The sequence below is a fragment of the Haliotis cracherodii genome, unplaced genomic scaffold, assembly GCF_022045235.1.
Source record: "Haliotis cracherodii isolate W230 unplaced genomic scaffold, xgHalCrac1.p SCAF_27, whole genome shotgun sequence".
Lineage (NCBI taxonomy): Eukaryota > Metazoa > Mollusca > Gastropoda > Lepetellida > Haliotidae > Haliotis > Haliotis cracherodii.
Window position 1 is genome coordinate 1,938,508 of NW_027266283.1, and position 12,554 is coordinate 1,951,061.

The following is a 12,554-nucleotide window of genomic DNA, read 5'->3' on the forward strand; positions in this document are numbered from 1 at the left end:
AATACTGAACAGGTATTTAAAATACTCGTACTAAGTCATATACCGAGTATATCATGAAATATTTCAATCTAGCCTTAAGTGAAATATGTCATACCGAACAAACATAAAGAATGTATAGCAAAATATCATATAGGAAAGACGCCAACTCTATGAGTGTAACAATGTTTTAAGTGGTCTGATTTCAAGTGTTTGTTCCTATCGATCAGAAAAATGTAATTAAGGGTCAAAGAATATACTACTGTTCGAAAGTCGATTATTGTCATTACCAAATGAATAGTTATTATCCTTTTCAATCAGAAAATATAATTAATGTTGTGTCGTGGCAAATTCAATCACATTCCATGACTCAGTTGAGGTATTCGATATTTCTTTGTTCAATATTGCTGAAAGAATGGTTTTGTGTCAGAAGTAGCATGTGTGTGATAAAACCAAAGCTTCTATTTGAGACTGCATTCGTTCCCTCGTGTTTGATAATATTTACAGCATTTGTTCTTGAAAATCAGTTAACAACGTCACGAAGTGAATTCGTAAGCATAGTGTTTTCCTACACACTTGAATGGGTGTCTATCGATTTATAAGGAATAACATGATGCTTCTACAAGAATTGTAGACCGATATACGACAAACTGCGCTTTCCTGACATATGCTGAAATGCTCCAATGATCCTCCGTCTTTCACTGCACAGTGAAGTAATGGTTTCTTAGAGAGGCATTTTAGAGTACTAAGTAAGGATAAGATATGTGGATGAACGACTTCTTTATTACAATCAGGAGCGACGTTTCGGTGTAGGTTCTAACGACGTTATCAAGCAAGTGATATACAGAGTATGGTTGACAAGTATATATACAGGCAAGAGGTATTGTTTATACAGGAGAGTAGGTTTAAGATGTAGTTACACTGGAGTGCCGAAGCCTGTTATGTACACAAATAGGTAAACATATTGACCAGTGTAGTCAATAATATAATCAAAAGGATGAAGCCAGTAACATAATCATAAGGATTATGACTGATTTGGTTCTTTGATGAGTTGATGGTACGCCAGGGGTATGAAATAGCCTTAGTCACGGTTGATTGACGGTTGGAGCCTTGATGTTGGGTGAGTGAGTGAGTTGGGTTTAGTGCCGCTTTTAACATTATTCCAGTTATATCGCGGCGTGTCAGCTTAATGTGGGAGGAAAGCCCGAAATTATGCAGGTCTTAGACGTTTACCACTTCGGTGAAACCAACGAGCACGGGTATGGTGCTGACAAACCTAGAAACATAATCGGGGCGAACCGGGATTCGAACCCACAATCATAGGTTTCTGGCGTGCCCAAGGGACGCAACTCTGCACAGCGAATCGCGGCGCCTTAAACGACTGGGCCACCCGTGCACCCATTCAATGTTGGGTATGACTTTACTCCGCCTTTAGCAAATATTCCAGCTATATCATGGCACGTTTTGCCAATGTTGGGAATCGAACCAGGGCCTGCGGCGTGATGGGCCAACGCCCCCCCCCCCCCCCGCCCCACTCCACAGACACACGGACATATACTCTCAAGCAAGTTCAACCTAGTCACAAGTTCACACACCTTAGCACACAGAAACTTTTCAAAATTTGAAAATTCAGTGAAATTTGTTTCTTAAATTTTAGCAATGTTATATATAGACAATCTGATATCTTTATAGAACTTGCATTCTACAACAAAATGAAATTCCTCCGCTGTGGCTTGCTTGTCACAGAGAGTACATAGTCTTTCTGAAAGAGGAGTGATGGGCTTGGTATATCTTCCACATTCTATAATAATTGGCAGGTTACCACAACGCAATGATGCTAATACACTTCTATATTGCCTTGGTAGAGACATTTTAACATAATGTCATGTTTCAATTTCTTGTTGAAATAATCTATAAGTTCTTAACTTGTTTCCATTTGAATTATAATTGTCATTAAATAGATCTGAATACCTCTTCTCTCTGTCTTTCTTATCCAGCTCCTGCAATGCTTGATCAAGGAACACTGACCGGCTTGTTTTATTACAGTAATGATATACAGTCTGGCCTCTGTTGGTGATAGCAAGCTTTTTAACCATGACCATAACCCTGTAGTCCCATGATGATTTCCGCCTTACTGACCACCTGTGATTGATACCTATTATTGAATCTGGTTTGGTTGTGACAGCTGTATGAAAACATCTAAACACTTCAACTTGAATCTTAGTATGTTGATTTCTCCATCCCATATCACCTCGTACAGCAATATTTGAACTATTTTTCGAACACCCAGGAAAAATCGACAGGCTTTGTTTTGTATATGGTTAATTTCTTTATAAGTGTTCATACCCCACACACTGTCGCTGTAGTTGAGGACAGGTTGAACATAGCTGTCAAACAATTTAGTAAACACTTCATGACTTAAACCACCCATGTTGTTGAACTTGGCTAGCACATCCCCAAGGGCTCTATCTCCTGATTTACAAATTTCAGTCACATTTTTTTTGTAATTACAATGCTCATTCAGCCACATGCCAAGATACCTGTATTCCATACAGTAATCAATATTGATTTCACCACAAGTAAACTGTGAAGGTCCCATAGGAATAGATACAGGTCTATAATGCATACTCTTTGTCTTATGTTTGTTTACTCCAAGTTTCCAATGTTTAGACCAGTCAGCGAGACCATTAAGAAGCTTCTGCATGTTATATTCATCCGGAGCTATGAGCACAATATCATCAGCATACAGAAATAGTGAAATGTTCACGTTATCAATATTAATACCACATTTCAGGTCACTGATTTTATCTGCCAAGTCATTTATGAACATTAAAATGAAGTTGGCGACAAAAAGCAGCCTTGTTTCACACCCATGGAGACATAAACCAATCAGTTCTTTCTGTATTGACCTTTACACAACCTTTCACTCTTGGGTACAGAAACTGAATGGCATTCAGTATAATTTCTTACATTCCAAATTGTTGTTTCAGTTTGAACCATAGTAAATTTCTTTGCACAGAGTCAAAAGCCTTTTTTTCATGTCAATGAAACACACAAATGTTGAGAGCCTCGACATCTTTCTGTTGTATAATATTTTTGTTAAGGACTGCAAATGGTCTTGACAGGATCGTCTCTTACGGAATCCATTCTGCAGTTCTGTTAAGTAACTGTTGCTTACTAACCAGTTACTGATTCTGTTATTTATAACTTTTGCATACATTTTATATGGTACACATAGTAATGTAATGCCTCTGTAATTTGTTGGTACTCTCGGGTCACCCTTTCCAGATTTTGGAATTGGATTAATAATTCCTGTTTTCCAAAGTTCAGGCACAAGTCCAGTTTTAAACATAATGTTAAACATTTTGTGTAATAAATTCACACTCACTGAGTTCTTAAGAATTTGTGCTTTAATATGGTCTATTCCTGAAGTTTTGTTCAGTTTAGTATGCTTAACAGCTTCACAAACTTCTTGTTCACTTATGGGTTGATTAAGAATCATATATATATATACGGTTCTTAAAACAAACAATAATGAAGAGACTAAGGACATATGTTGCAGAGGAGTGTACATATGGTCTATGTTTGCATGTTTTTCTTCTGATATAATGTACATATATGATACGGCTTTCAGTACACTTGAGACCAATACCCTAGGGCGTTCAGGGCGTTCATTTCCAAACTTACGATTCTGATAAGGTTGTGACACAAACGGAAATAGTTCCGGTCTATCATTCGAGTCTCCACACTTGCATAAGGTAAAACTTTGCGTTTCTCAAATGTCGCCCTAGCTAACTGATATAAGAGAATCCGTCCTGTGATAAACTGTAACCAGCGATTCGAGTCTCCACACTTGCATGAGGTAAAACTTTGCGTTTCTCAAATGTCTCCCTAGCTAACTGATATAAGAGAATCCGTCCTGTGATAAACTGTAACTGGCGATTATCATCGACGATCTCTTGAATGTGCTTGTGATGCATCTCCTATATTTCAAACTAGCATGTTTTGTGAACATAGAACCTCCAAACCACGACATTGGCTGCATGCCAAGCTGTGTGTTGCCGCGACAACATGTACAACGGGGACAGTAGTTTCAACATACAGCGCGTTGTCCATCGATGACAGGGGGCAGTCGGGTAGCCTAGTGGTAAAAGCGTTCGCTCGTCACGCCGATGACCATGGGTACAATGTTCGAAGCCCATTTCTGGTGTCTCCCGCCGTGATACTACTGTGATATTGCTAAAAGCGGCGTAAAACCATACTCACTCATTGATGATAGATAAGTATATCTCACAACATGAAAATTAAAGACGAGTATGTTGTTATGAATGTATGCCAGGAGTATTACGGTTTCGTGTTACAGTGTGCCAATGTTGTATTCGTAGTTACTCTCATTATATGAGGACATGACATAACTTTTTTGAATATTTTTGTAAAGGTTACAGTTGTTCATAAATAGGATACAAAACACATTCACATTTTCATAACATGTTTTTGTCAACCCTGAAATAACATATTTCACACGTAACTTTATTTTACTCAGGACGTAACATTATTTGAACTGTGAAGCTCGTTTCATATTCTATAATCATAACCAAAAAGCAACAATTGTTTACCTCTTGATCATATTAGGTTTTTGGCTATTTTGAATGTGATGTTAACACATGCGGAATATGAAATAGGGAGCATTACACAAAAACATGTTGCGTCTCAACAATAAACTGTGACATGCATGGTGTCTTCTAACATAGGTGTTTGAGCGTTGACGTATTGTATCGATGACGTTAGGCCCTCCATATTGATTCCCAGGAAGTCCATACTGGGAGCGGTACTTTGTACGTTCAACATGTAATAAACGTGTGACACATAGAGGATATTTGTGTTCTTGTCAAATAACATGTTTATCTCATTTAGGCGCCAGACTAATATTAACATTCTTTATTTCCTCCAGATGTTATTCCGAAGATTACAATAAAAATATATATTCAATTACACGCAGTTAACACAATAAAAAAGGCATAACATATTTACAATTACACACACTTTATCAAATTCAGATACCTAAATGATGACAAATATACACTAGAAGATATATACCAAAAGGTGCCTTAGTTTGTACAGATAGGAAGCGAATTGTAGTATAATACTTTCCCAGGTGTGTTGATCCAGATTGTGAGTAAATTTTGTTTCAGCCCAAAATAAGACTGATAACATATCTGTTTCGTCTTGCATTTCAAAATCAACATATTTTTGAACGTCAAGTACGTCAATGTGAGAAGAGAAAAACGCATTTCAGCGCTTCACAATGTAAAATAATGTGTTTTTCATAGTCGCAAGCATGCCTATTACAGAGCATGCACTCTTTCGAAAGTTTACTGAGTGATGAGACTTTCACACAGAGTTGTAAAGCAGGTCGATATTCCGGGTACAGAAAAGCTAATTGTCAAAGTGCATGATATGTCAATTTCGTATGAATTCTCTTATAACGGGACATGTTTGCGTTATTTGATACATTTGTGAGCCATGATTGTTCTTCGTATTTGCGTATAGTTTCGTTAACACGATTTCGCCATTTCAATTTTTGAGGGAAAGTACCGTCCTGAGTATATATACGAAGGTAGGGACCCAGATTGTATTTATCAAGTGTTGATTTAAGTTCTCCACAGATTGTCTTTGAATTGACAGGGCTTGTAATGGACGCGCAAAAAATATCTTTTGCAAAGTTATTAGAGATCAAATTGCATAAACGACCAAGAAATAATAGTTTGCATTTATCAATATATGAAGTAATTGTCCAAAGTCCAGGGTTCGAAACAGTAGATTCTGAAGGAGATCTTTTATCAAGACCTTGTACAATGCGTGCAAAATATCTTTGCGTGCCTTCCAACAGAGCGGCATGTTGACCCTTGATGTCATAGAGTAATTCACATCCATTAAGGCTGGTTTTGAGTATCATTCTGAGCTATATTTTCACGCTTGAAATTGGATGAAGATCATAACTATTTAATCCTAAAGATCGTAGGGAGTTAAATATGTTGTCTTGCTTTCTGACAGTACTTTTCAATTCTTGTTTTACAGGACAGATTGTTTGTTAGAAGTATTCCACCATACACCGTAGAGTCAGTTATATATTTGAGATTTAATAATAACTCTATTATTAGCTATTCTTTAATGTCAGCTGGAAAGTTCCACACAGTGCGCTCACCTGTCCATCGTAACTAGAACATGAATGAAATTTCCATAACATACTATCTTCGCCTGTGTATAGCGAACCGGAAGTTTACACACAACATTCGCAACTAAATATAGTAACTCCCAGACGACTGATCATTGTCCAAACACAATGCAATGAGCATTTACCGAATCTCAACAGAAACATTGTAACACAGTTAAAATCATTGTTAAACATAAAATACTCTGCCATATTACTGGTGCAAGGTTTAATGCCTGATCATCAGTTTATGGATGTTGTGTGAAGTTACTTTTTTTCGGAAGAATATAAGCATAACCTTTTATTACCACAACAGTGGTATTGAAAATAAAAGTCTGATAACCGATTTATTGGTTCAGAGGTGAGGCATTGTAACGTCACACTCGTTGACATCGTATGGTTAAAAGGACGAACATGTACATCGCAATGTTATGTTTTGCCATATTCATCCTGCGACTCTTAGAAATACAGTTGCTTGGCGAAGCAAACAGTCTACTCCGGCTTCCATATACGTTAACGCATATTACATATTCCTGATCATCGTAATACCAAGAAGCTTGTGTTATTGTGTTTTTGCTTTTTGTTGTTGCTGTTGTTGTTTAACGCCGCACTCAGCAATATACAAGCTATATGACGGCGGTCTGTAAATAACCGATTTTGAACCAGATACCAGTGATTGATTTATTGAGCCAGGATCGACGTAATTTTGATACGATGACATGCATCAACCAAGTAAGCGAGCCTGACCACCCGATCCCGTTTGTCGCTCTTACGACAAGCATAGTCGCCTTTTACAGCAAGCATGGGTTGCTGAAGACCTATTCTATCCCCGATCTACGGGTCAACATGATTTATGAGTCAGACTGTATTGAGTTCAAGACTGAGACGTCAAACGAGACGGCAGTTGTTTGATTGAGTGTTACCATGAAGGACTAACGTCAAGGAGCGACATGCTGCAGCTGTCAATATCTTACATGATCGATATGACCACGCCACGAGAGGGACAGTCGCCAGATTACATTGACAGTTAAGTCGAATTGATCAGTATTACAGAGCATACAACTATCCATCGTGGCCGAACTTGAAGAGCGAACGGATATATTGCCTTGATATCCAGAAACAGTTACGAACATTTTATACACGTTCATATTCTTGTATTTCAGAAACACGAAAAACTTAAAAATATAAGAATATGAACCTATATTAAATGTCCGAAACTGTTTCTCGATATAAACTTAAGGCAATATATACGTGCCAAGCGCCTTTTTCTAATACATGTATTTGAAAGTCTTAGAGCAATTATCGTGATTTGTTTGTTTGTGTGTTGTTTATCGCCGCACTCAGCAATATTCCAGCTATATGACGTCGGCCCGTAAATAATCTAGTCTCGACAAGACAATGCAACGATTGACAACATAAACATCGATCCACGAAGCCTGTACACCGATCCCGAAAGTCGCCTCATTCGACAAGCATAGCCGCCTTTTACCGCAAGGGTAATCTTCACGGGTCCCTCACTCTATGAAGAATCGGGGGCACGGGTGTCCCACTCGTCTAAGGCGCCGCTATTCGCTGTGCAGAGTTGCGTCCCTTGGGCACGCCAGAAACCTATGATTGTGGGTTCGAATCCCGGTTCGCCCCGATTATGTTTCTAGGTTTGACAGCACAATACCCGTGCTCGTGGGTTTCACCGAAGTGGTAAATGTCTGAGACCTGCATCACTTCGGGCTTTCCTCCCACATTAAGCTGACACGCCGTGATATAACTGGAATACTGTTAAAAACCGCGTTAAAACCAACTCACTCACTCTATGAAGAATCAAACTCCAATGAAACACAAAATGAACGTCATTTTGTAGCTGTACGCATGCATATGGGATTGTTGGTACCTGTTCAAGGGCTAATCAGAGACTGTGAAACACTGGACGTATTGGCCACCACCACACGCTGACATCGGCCAGTTTCCAGCAGGCTCTCCGTGCATTGCAAACGCTCCATCGGTAGTTTATACGCAAACAATGAATAGAATCAAATCAATCACGACTGTGTGATGAGCTTTATCAATAGGATTGGCAGCAATAATGATCCACAGAGATTACACGATATTCATTTAAAGTATCCAAATCAGGAATAACATCCTACGCACGTATGTGGTGCTACTCCTTGAGACACGGGCAAACTATAGGATGTGTGACGTGTTACAAACATGAACGCTCTTGCATAGGATGGTTGTCGTCGACATTTATCTTTGATCTAATACTTGGTATTAACAGTAAATTTTATATTCCATAATTCCATATTTTAATTTAACAGTATATTATTGAAGGTGTATATTCCGTCTCGTTTATTCAATGCGCACCTTTATTTGAGTCAGGCGTTTATTTTCTCAGAGAGGGGTTTTCATTAACCTGTGTTAGGGGTGTTTTTTCGACATCGTTGATGTTTGATGAGGAAACTATACACAATATTCATTTTCGTAGAAAACATCAACGAAAAAAGTCAAAGTTGATCCAGCAAGTCCAACATACAGAACAGCCGCGGTAAAATGCATGTACGTCAGTTAAACATCCGTTAGATATGGAAGCGTACCACAGTCTAACAAAATATTAGCATCTATATAAATAGTACTTTCAACTATGTAGGTAATACTTACATACACGTAGGTGATTCTAACAGCTAGGTAGAAGATGATTCCTGTTACGTAGATCATACTTTCATCTACGTAGAAGATATATACTTCCGCAACGTGTGTGATATTATAATCGCCCGCATAGCTACGTAGACATTGTCTTCTATGGAAGCGTGTTAGTGCCACTGTCTAAAGAAATATTATTTACTGTCGAATTATCGACTCTCGTAACAATTTTCACTAGTAATCGGCAATAGCTCCGATGTTAGACTGTGCCACTAATTCGTTTCCATAGTCCTGTGAAGTTGTCTTGTTGGATACTAGTTTATACAAACATTAACATTGCAAAAATACTGTTAATTTAATTATATGTTTGGGAGCATGTTGGCCGTTTATTTTCATTGAACATATTACGTATTTTAACAAATGCTGCGACCATTTCAAATTGTAAAATATCAGCGCTAGAATATATGCACAAACTGCAACAGTGTACGTTCAGTCCTTCACAGGGTGATTATCAGTATCGCTTTCATATTGTTTTTTATAGTTTGCGTGATTCTCACCCCTTCATATTCGCGTTTTTCCTCATGAACCTAATTTTCGTAATGGAGAAATCATGAGAATCAACAGATTCGAGTGATTTCTCCGTCTTAAGCCATGTTATGGTTAATATAAAATGTCGGTAAATATTTGGAAATAATGACCTTTAGTTGTTTGCTTGTACATGTAGTTTGGAGAACATTTTGCACTCTTCTGTCCTTGTAACGTTGTAAGAGAGGGCGGCGTGGCTCATTCTTCAGTAACTTCGACACATTGAAATGAACCTTTTCCTTATTAAATGTTTAGAGAGTCCCTCGATAAAGACATGTCATGGTAGAAAGTCAAACAAAACGTTAATTATTAATAAGGCCAGGGGTCATATATATCTGAAACGGAACTATTGTCGTTTACTCGTGAAAAAATTGTTAAAAAATGATTTGAGATGAAATGGGGTTTAACGTCGCGTCCAAGATTATTGCAATCACATAGCGACGTGCATGTACGTGTGTGTGTGTGTGTGTGTGTGTGTGTGTGTGTGTGTGTGTGTGTGTGTGTGTGGCTGCTTGTACCAGTCCGGACTGATGCCGATTTATAGTGCTAGCTCACTGAGATACCATGCCGCTGTTTAACATGAATACCCCACTCAGACACAGTATACTGACTCCGAGCCGACCAGTCCCAGTTTTAGCCACGTCGCTATATAAGTGCAATAATCTTGGACGCGACGTTAAACCCAATTTCACCTTATTTCTTCTCCATAGATCATAACATCATATAGGTAGATGAAAGTAACTTCGGCGAAATGTGAGTAGTCACAAGGGTGAAAGTAATCATCGATGTAGATGATATTTTGTTTAGACTGTGGCACTAATAAGCTTCCATAGTCAGACGTGTGAAACAGAGGATCTGAGCGTGTTCTTGCTTTTGAGTTAGAGATGAGGAAACGATTGTTTTCGAAGTTGAATCACCGATAAAAAAAAGTTACACATTGATCTGGTAGCATTTTTATTCAAACAATCCGTACACATATTAATGCACAATTGATTACGAAGAACAATTAAAACAATTAAAATATAAACATGACTGAAATACCCGTTTCATATTTATCACAAAAGTCAATTATTTCCACATTGGGTATGATCGATACCTAAGTTTTAATAGATATGATGTTTATCACACTGGCGTATCAAAACGGCAGCCATTACCGTACCACCGTACCAAATAGTCAGACATGAAAGTACGTAGATAACCTAAAAACAAGTAAAGCGATATATGTACAGCTTATCAGTCAGCTGACCTCTAAGCCTGAGTGAGTACGGTGTTACGCCGCTTTTAGCAATATTCCAGCAATATCACGGCGGGGGACACCAGAAATGGGCTTCACACATCGTACCCATGGGGGAATCGAACCCGGGTCTCCGGCGTGACGAGCGAACGCTTTAACCTGTCCACTAGGCCACCCGACCGCCCCCTGACCTTTAAGAAGGATTGTTGTGTGGTCCTTATAATAAACTCACACATACTATGGGGACATTTTAGATGTTATATTGCCTTTGATCTGGGCATATAAATTGTATTGTTTGCATGTATGAAAAACTGCTCTTTTTGAGGTTCCCGAATTCCCTCACTTCACCTACTGTCAGTATCAAACTAAAATACAATAAGGAAGAGAATTTATGGTTGTCAACTTTTTATTTTGAGGAGACTTGTGGAGATCCGGGGTAGAATAGGTCTTCAACAACCAATGATTGCCACAAAAGGCGACTATGCTTGTCGTAAGAGGCGACTAATGGGATCGGGTGGTTAGGCTCGCTGACTTGGTTGAAGCATGTCATCGATCCCAATTGCGCGGATCGATGCTCATGACATCAATCACTGTATTGTCTGGTCCAGACTCGGATTATTTACAGATCGCCGTCATATAGCTGGAATATTGCTGAGTGGGGCGTAAAACAACAAACCAACAACAGCAAATTATTTTGAGGAGCACAAGAAGTTGACATCTATAAATTATCTTCCTTATGTGTATCACTTCTTAATGCCCTACAAAGACCTACAAATACAATGAAAAAACCAACAGAGTGCATGTCATTTGAACATCGCGACTCAGATAATGATCTCAGGCTAAATAATCTCCATAACCATAGCAACTCTTTCTGCCGATTTATCCAGATATAACACAGTTGAAGAACTTTTAGCTTAAAGGGACCAAAATGCACTTTGGCCCTTTTTGCATATTATTGCATAAATAACATCTATGAGTTCTTGTCTACCTGTAGAAAAAATATTGTATGTTTTCATTGATGCGTTTTTGACATATAGCTACTTATAGACTTTGTTAGATTTTGGCCCTTTTAGCTCTCATTTCCGTGTGTGGTTGAGACTGGTTGTCTGAGAGAGATTTTGAAAGTTTGGAACCTTATTATCATATTTCAACTATTTCAACAAAGTTGGCATTAGTTTAAATCATTTAAAAGTACTTCAATAGCATGTGTTGGTACTTTTAGTGGTAGTTTATCAATCTCACATGGTAAATCTCATGCAAATGCCTTTCCACCCTCACACAAATTAAAAACATAAGTTTATTTCCTTTTTTGAATGTTTTTTTTATAACAACATTTATATCTCTGCTGTCAGAATGCGTTAATGTCTAGGAATTTATCGGTGAAAAAAAAGTTCATTAACATGCATAATATTATGTGTTTTCATCACTTTTCTCAAAACAGACTCCACATGACATTGGCCCTTATGGCTCTAAGCTCTTCATTTTACAAGTACATGACCTGACTCAAGTACATGTAATCTGAGTGGACAATTGTGCATTATGAGCAATACACGAGCTGGTTTGAGAGGGGTTTCTCATCTACCGATATATCATTACTGTATAATGTGACACATGAGAACAGATGCTGAATATAACAAGCTGAATAAAATTACTTAATCGTTGGTTTTCAAGGCGATACATGTTGGAGGGAGATTTCTAGAAAAGCGTGTCAGTCCTCTTATTATCGGTAATTATAACAAAAGTATATTCCCAAGCTTAATTGGGCTTTTGCCTCGATAATCACATGGGGCTGATAGTAGAGATGGCATTGACAAGTAGCTAGTATGGGATAAATACCGTGTTTTCCGTCAGTACATTTTGTAACCATTCTTAAATATGACACTTTTCGTTGTCACAATTGACCAGAGATGTATG